This window comes from Mus caroli, chromosome 3 (genome assembly GCF_900094665.2).
Source record: "Mus caroli chromosome 3, CAROLI_EIJ_v1.1, whole genome shotgun sequence".
In the NCBI taxonomy this organism is placed as follows: domain Eukaryota; kingdom Metazoa; phylum Chordata; class Mammalia; order Rodentia; family Muridae; genus Mus; species Mus caroli.
The window spans coordinates 12620828-12629655 of NC_034572.1; the positions used below are offsets into that span (position 1 = coordinate 12620828).

Sequence of the window (8828 nt, forward strand, 5' to 3'; positions counted from 1 at the left end):
TAATTTTTCCTTTCACTCTTATAGGGTGTAGAAAGAACGGCATTCTTTGTAGTGACAAGCTGACCAATGCATCCTCGGGGAAAAGACTCATTTTCTTCAAGACTGAAAAAGGCACATTTTGACACTTTAACTATAGGTGTAAAATTTATAATTAACCTCTAGAAATGAGCTTAAATCTCTGATCAGTGATAGTGAAATACATCACACAACACTGACTATGGCATAGCTGTATATAGCAACACATTCATTCCCTTTTTAATTTGATATTTAAATCAAAGGGGATTTCAGCACTATGGAAGGGCTAATTACTTGGGGCTGGAAAACTGTAGAGTCAATAATGACAGTGAGTAGTTTTCACTTTCAGCTCACATCTGCAAATAAATTCTTTTACTAACCCAGGCATGAAGAATCCTTTGTGTGAAATCCAAATATATATTTTGAAATAATAAGGTTTAGAAGCAAAAATATCAGAAATGAACAAAATATTATAGAATATTATGGAAAGATTGTTTTCATCATATTATATGTATTTATTCCTTTTTTTGAAAGGCAAGACAAAGTTTTACTTTTGAATGATTACAAGCAGACCAAATAACATGTAACAAGTTAAATCCTAGCATCTAATGATTTGGATTAGGATATACTAACAGCAGCCAGAACAAGCATATCATATTCACTGTCCTAAATTATCCAGGATAGAGTACTGAAAGGCTAGCTGCTTCTACATAGGAGTTACTAAAAGCTATTTTTCATAGATAATGCCTGATCTTTTAAAAAGTAGAACAATTTACTCCTTTTCTTTCTTCAAAAGAAAGAAAGGGAGTAAATTTATTAGACCGGACTAATAAAATAAAAGTCAACACTGATATCCATAACTTGCATGAAGACAGAGGAAAACAGCTGACATATACTCCTTAAAGACACGTAAGATAAGAAGATGAAACCAGGTATGTAATAAGTCTGCACACAAAGCTAGATTTGATACTTTCAAAAAGAGAAGGCTTCTACAACAGCATAGAGAAATAATTTAATGTCTTCCAGAACAGAACTTGGGCTCTGTGCAGGTTTCCTATTCTATGGGGGGTAGACCCCATGTCAACCCACAGAGAAGGCACTTCTGCCTCCTATCCGTTTATGTGGAAGTTTTCATGGATTTCTGGTAGGATGTCACACACAAAGGCCAAGAGGTCATCCAGGACTTCATCCCTGTTCTGCTCGAAGTAGTTCTGGAGGACGGTTATCTTGTCCTGGGTCTCCTTTTTTCACCTCACTGCTATAGCCGCCATGGGACCCTACTGCCGCAGCTTCCTTGGCCTTGAACTCCTTTATCCTTGGCAGGATATACTGCTCAATTTCAGCCCAGGCTTCTTCTTTGGCCTGTTTCAGCCTCAGGTTCTTTCGCTTGCGGGCCTCAGACACCTTGGCAGCCCGCTTCTCAACCTGCAGTAGCTGCTGGATGCTGGGCCACTGAGTTGCCATTGCAGAGGGGACTTTGGGTCAAGAAAGAACGGCCTAAGTCAATGGCTCAAACACACTCAGAAGGCCCCTCGGGTCCATATTTACTTATTCTTAGCTTGATATTTGTAGATGTTATCTGAAGACAATCCCATGAATGAATCCATACTTGATGAGAATCTTCTTCAAGTAATGATAACATAGAACCACTAGGTTAAATAGATTTTATTTAAAAATCCATTATTGTGGACATTGTTAGGTAGGTATATTTGTTAAATGTCTGTCTGTCTGTATACATCTATTCAGTCTATGTATTTCAAATAAAAAAATTTGGTAATGTGCCCCCAAATTAATGTGTGAAAATGTAAAGGTGTCCCGATTTCCATATTTATATCTAGATAATGTGTCTTTTCCACTAATTTTACAGAACTGCTTGCCTTTTATGTAACCTTGTTCATGTTCTATTGTTCAGATGATTGGCTCTTATATATGAAGGAGCTGTAACATAAGTACAAAACATAAACTGATAACCCCTAGTTGCAATGAATATATGAAAATAGCAAAAACCATGAAAAATTACTGTTTAAAAGCTACCTTAAAAATAGACTAGAAGACACTATCAATTGTTAATATTGACATGAGGACCCAACTCCACTATGCTTCAATAATGGACGTAGAAATATTTATATTTCCAAAACCTCAGATTAGCCATATTACAACATGAAATGTACATTAAAGCATAATAGAAATATTTACAATAGTTTTAAACTATATTCCTCAAACACAAACCTGAGTTTCAAGAAAACTTGCTAAAAATTGTTAAGAATCAAAGTTGTATCAGCTTCAAAAGAAACTTGGATCATTTAAATAAGTCTATGAGGGCATATAAAATTGCCAATTTAGGGTTGTACTAGAAAAATAAGAATAAACTCATAGACATCCATAAATTTTATTGCAGTATTATTCATAACAGCAAAAGCTTAGGGACACAATAACTGTCCGCTCTGAGAAAATGGATGAACTAAAATAAAAGCTGCCAAGGGAATATTCATCTTTAGGAAGAATTAAAGATCATGCATAAAAACATAGCACTTGAGTTGTAGAAACTGGAAACTTTTGCCATTCCTATAATTTCTGAATTAATTTTTAAAATGTGCATTATGTAAACATGTTGCAAAAGATAGCCTGACATAGTATAAAAGTCATAAACCTTATGGACATTAAGAAATGTATATTCAAAATAGCAATAATTTCTATGAAAATGTTATTTCATGCTGCTATGTCATTAACTATGCTTAAGTAGAATGTCCATGGATTTCATTGTTGGATTATCCCATGTTTTATTGGCTGAAGGATATGTAGCAAAATAAATGAGATTTGTATTTGTGTCAACATGCCAAATTAAATGTTTAGAGTAATAGTTCCTTTAGATGTAGCATCGTAACACACACACACACACACACACAAAAACACAGAAGCAAAAAAAAAACAAAAACTGAGAGCTGAAAATTAAACTTGTAGCTGAGCTGGTGTAAAACCATATCTTTGGAGGTCAGGAGTGGAGTAAAAGCACAATCGCTGTATCAAACATAGGGTAGTAGATGCAGTGTTTGCCCAAGTTAAATCTGTTTATCTTATAGATGATCCAGGGCCTATATTAAGAACTCACCAACAGGAGCCAGGACACAGGCCTTGATCTTGAGGAGAGTGAGGAGGCAGTGGTTATCACACTGAAATGAAATTTTCTCAAAACCTCTATGCAGAGGACAAAATAGAGAGAGCATCTCCTCAGAGTATCACTGCATCTTTTAGGCCTGGTTAAGGAGAGCAGAAAGAATAGTGAAAATATTCCTGTGGAGGTTTATAGTAGGATTAATACCTGTGTCCTAATAACTGCTTATGTTTTGCCTTTGCCACCAAATAATTGGTTCTTGTACACAAAATTTCTTTTCAGATAAATACATCTTAAATAATGACCTAACCAATATAAATTTTTAATGTAAATAAAAATCATTACTCAGATGAGGAAGTCAAATTTTTAATGAGCAATGTAAGCTTTTTCTTCATTGACAGATTCAAGTGAGGTTGACTCTGAACTTCCAGCGAATATCTAGTGGGGTGAGGACTACCTTCTCCTCTCACTCTCAAGAATATCATCCCAATTTTTGTTAGGAGATATCAACAGAAGTGGAAAAAAGGAGCCCTTTAGCTGCATTTAGGGCATTACTGCTGGGGCCTTACAGAGATGAGCCGCTCTGTTTCCAGTGTCCTGCTTACATCAGTCTCAGGTGACTGAGTTTTCACGCTTTTTGCTTCCTACAGTCACTGCCACATGATTTTTGTGCAGCTGAGCACTGCCTAAATACATACCATTGCTCAATTCTGTGCCGTTTTGGAATGCAGTACATTTTTCTCTCTTAGACCGGTTTCTCATCCTTTTCTACAATGAATTACTCCATTATCAACAGTGAGAATATTTCCTCCCCACAGAAATCTCATGTAGCTCATTACTTCCATTTTCTGTTTTGAATTTAAATTTTAATTCTTGGTAAAGTTTGTATATGTATGCTATATATAAATAATTTTCATCCTATTTCTCTCCCTTTTTGTGCCACCTCACTTCTCATACATGTTTTTGCCTACTTATATGCTGCTAATTTCATTTATATTTGCTCCTAAATACACATCTAGGAGTGACCACGCAGTATCGATAACCTGTCAAATGTCTCTTTCCTATAGAAGTCTGCATTTCCACATTTCCACAGTCTTGAATTTCAAACTGTTCTTTATCTAGGAGTAAAGCTCCATGACATTTTTAATACCTTTATTGTCATGTCTGCTGGTGACATCACTGTGAAGGTCTTGTTGGTGTCTACATTGTTGAGATTTTGTGGAAGGAACTTCCTTATAATATATAAAAAACACTATCTTGCTAAAGGCCTCCTGGTTCCCTGACTATTACAATATTTCTTCCTGCTATTCCATGATGTTCTCTGAACTTAATGTATAGGGATTGTATTACAGATTTATCAATCTATGTTGAGCATGCCATTGCTAGTTCCTCTTTGTATTTTGATGAGATATAGAGCCATGTAATGTTTTTTTATCTGCTATAAAAAGAAACTTTTTTGATTAACAGTAAGGTAATAATTATCTGTGTATATATATGTATTTATATATATATATGTATATATATATATATACATATATAATAAAAAAGAAAATTAAGGAACAGTTGACCAAAAAAAATAAAAATAAAAAAATAAAAATAAAAATTTAGAATGCAACTTGAAAGTATACTGGTAGTACTATGTCCAATTTTCTGAGGAACTGTCAAATTGATTTCCAGAGTGGTTGTACCAGCTTGCAACCCCACCTGCAATGGAGGAATGTTCCTCTTTCTTCACATCTTCAACAGCATCTGATGTCCCCTGAGTTTTTGATCTTAGCCATTCTGACTGATATGAGGAGGAATTTCAGGGTTGTTTTGATTTGCATTTCCCTGATGACTAATGATGTTGAATATTTCTTTAGGTGCTTTTCAGTCATTCGATATTCCTCAGTTAAGAATTCTTGGCAGTTTTTGAGAATTCTTTGTTTAGCTCTGTACCCCATTTTTAATAGGGTTATTTGATTCTATGGCGTCTAATGTCTTGAGTTCTACCAGCTATACCACTCCGGGCCATATACCAAGAAGATGCTCCAACATGTAATAAGGACACATGCCCCGCTATGTTCATACTATACATAGCAGCCTTATGTATAGTAGCCAGAAACTGGAAAGAACCCAGATGTCCCTCAACAGAGGAATGAATACAGAAATTGTGGTACATTTACACAGTGTAGTATTACTCAGCTATTAAAAACAATGACTTCATGAAATTCTTAGGCAAATGAATGGAGCCAGAAAATATCATCCTGAGTGAGGTAACCCAATCATAAAACAATACACATGGTATTCACTCACTGATAAGTGGATATTAGCCCAGAAGCTCAGATACCCAAGATACAAATCATAGACCACATGAAGCTCAAGAAGAAGGAAGACCAAATTGTGGATTTTTCAGTCTTTCTTAAAAGGGGGAACAAAAAATCCATGGGAGGAGATAGAGAGATAAAGTGCAGAACAAAGACTGAAGGAAAGGCCACCCGGAGACTACCACACATAGAGTTCCATTCCATATACAGTTACCAAACTTAGACACTATTGTGGATGCCAACAAGTTCTTGTTGACAGAAGCCTGATATAGCTGTCTCCTGAGAGGCCCTGCCAGTGCCTCACAAATACAGAGGTAGATGCTCTCAGCCAACCATTGGACTGAGCACAGAGTCTTCAATGGGTGAGCTAGAGAAAGGACCCAAGGAGCTGAAGGGGTTTGCAGCCCCATAGAAGGAACAATAATTTGAGCCAACCAATACCCCTAGAGCTTTCAGGGACTAAACCACCAACCAAAGAGTACAAATGGAGGGATTCATGGCTCTATCTTCAGATGTAGCAAAGATTGGCCTTGTTGGACATCAATGGGAGGAGAGGCCCTTGGTCCTGTGAAGGCTCTATGCCCCATTGTAGAGGAATGCCAGGACAGGGAAGCAGGAGTGTGGGGGTTGCTCAGCAGGCAGAGGGGGAATCAGATAGGGGGCTTTCTGAGGGGAAATGAGGAGAGGGAATAACATTTGACATGTAAATAAAGAAAACAATAAAAACAGTATACTGATTTTGGAAAATGGTAGTAAAGTTCTGCTCTGGGTTTATATCTCATGAGGCCACGATCAATTGGCTAGCTTTCCAATACCAGGTATGAATTATCTACTACTGAGTGGGTCTTAACTCCAATTAGATAGTTGTTGGTTACAGACGAGATATGAGAACCACTTACTATACCCTTGAGGATCTCTTTTCATGCAGGTCATTTTTGTGATTAACAAGACTTTGTCTAGGAATATTAACCGCTTTTCTTCCTTGGATGCTTGCAAAGAATTTTCAGATAATGTAAAAGCTAGTCCTAAGAGAAGAGTTCTATATGAGTGCAAGCTCCACATTTTCCAAATTCAGTTTTTGAAATGTGTGATGTTCTTAGCAATAGGTTTTTTATTTCCCTCAAGTTCTCCATGGTGACTAAGGGCAATGATATCCCATATTCTTTTTGGACTCTCTTAAACAACTCAAAAGGATTTTTCCATTGCCTGGCACTGGGATTTTTTCTTGGTCTATAGTTCTTGGGAGAATCACTATCACCCCATGTGCACAACTATATTTAAACTACACAGACACACACAGACACACACACACACACACACACTTTAAGTATATATATATATACTTAAAGTATATATATATATATATATATATATATATATATATATATATATATATAATATTAGAAATAATACACTTTTCGAATTGGCCTTTAAATCGTTCTTACTGCTATTTCATTTATAGCTCTCCTTCTCTTCTTTCCAATTGATGTTCTCTATGTTGTCTCATTTTGTAGCACATATATCCTACTACACCTGTATCTAGAGTTCCTTCTCTCCCCTCCCCTTCCATCCACCATGATCCTATTTTATTTTTCCTGATATCAGCAATTATTTCAGGTATGCACACACATCTAAAGACTCTGAACTATAAAACACCAATAAAAGAGAGCATGTAGCATTTGCCATGAGATGTCTGATTTACCTCACTCACTATAATATACACAAATGGAATTCTATCTAGCTTTCAAAAAAACCAAAGAAAACAAAAATCATAAACTTTGCAGGTTAATCAGTAAAACATTTTCTTTCTTGTTTTTTTCTGATTGCCTTCTTGTCTTATGGAAGACAGCCTCTCAATGCAGCTTCTCAGTCATGATTCCCTACAACCTTTGAATTCTACTAATTTTGAATTCACTGTCTTTATACTGTATATGTTTCAAAACCATGACACAATCAGAAGGGATCTTCAGATGCCTACAGTTTTATGCATGCACACAGTTTCACTCATTGCAAACATTCCTTTTTCCTTGGACAAACCCTTCCTGCCAATCTGAAGAAAACCTTTTCTGGAGGAGAAGAGAGCTTGCTTCCACATCTGACTCACTCAAGGTGAACCAGAAATGTTTCTCTTTTGTCTTCTATTTCTACATTTCATTTTTATTTTTCTTTATGCATCACAACAAAACCACAGCACACTAAATACTTACTCTTAAACCCATAGAAAACTAAAGATCTTAGCACACAAGGAAACTTCTCTTTGCAACAGGCAGAGGTCATTACAAAAGTCATAACTGATAAAACTGGAGATAAGAAGTGTTATGCAGTTCCCAGCTTTAACTGATACATATATAACACATCTCCTGCATCTTAAGTTTAAGGAACATCACCGAAGAAAAGGCAAAAATATTTTAAGAGCTAGAGGACCAGGAAGTAGTCTGTGAAATTGCATCTCCTCAAAATTTCAAGAATGTTTTTGTTATATCTCAATAATATGGCTATGGAAACAAGCCTGGAGGAAATAGATCATCAGAACATATGAAAACATATAAGTGAGAATTCCATCCATTGACAAAGAGCTACAGACAATTAATGTGTGCAGAGAATCGGAGAGCGAGTCCTCCTTTGGGAAGAAACCTTCATTTAATTATCTAATACTACTCATCAGCCTTTAAATCAAATGCATACAAGTAATATTATTATAATTTTAAAAATTAGTCTTAAATATTTAATTTTAAAAATCAAATAAAATCTAACCTTTACTTATACCATTTTTTTAGATGTTGAACAATTTTAAGAAAAACTGTCTAAGGATTCTAAGAATGTCTAAGAATCCTCTCTCTCTTTTTCCTTATCTATTGTTTTTTACTCTGCTTCCTCTGTTAGAGTCAATTTGTTCTCTCAGCTACTCCGTGACAGGTGCCTTTGTCAAGATCTTTTCTGCTTCTAGTTCTCTTCCTTCTTTGCAAAATGTGGGTCATATCAGTACCCTTTACTGGCTATTCCTTTCATCATGACCTCCTTTATCTCATATTATTAGTTAGACCCTAATCTCCTTCCATTGATATGTCTCATAAAATTATCTAAAGTTTAAACACCACTCAAAAATGTAACTTTAGATCATTTCTCTTTCTTGGCTTTCTTTCTTGACATCTTTCCTCTATAAAGATAGAGAATTTTTTATATTTATTTTCTTTTTCCTTTGCTTTTAGTTTTTCAAGTTATTACACAAGAACCTGGTATAAAATAAGCATTCAATGTATGGTAATAATTGAATGAATGACAATTATTTTTGAAACATCAACAAAACATCAAAAAAGTATCAATATATAAAAACAATGAATTCAGCGGGACCTGAGACTGCATTAGTTAGGGAAGCAGAAACCGGCCTGAGTAGG

The 8828-nt window shown here is 35.5% G+C and overlaps 1 pseudogene; it reads right to left on the bottom strand.

Annotated features, from left to right (window-relative positions):
* Positions 1-1124: 1124 nt before the first annotated feature.
* Positions 1125-1479, bottom strand: LOC110291995 (annotated as a pseudogene).
* Between the last annotated feature and the right edge of the window lie 7349 nt (positions 1480-8828).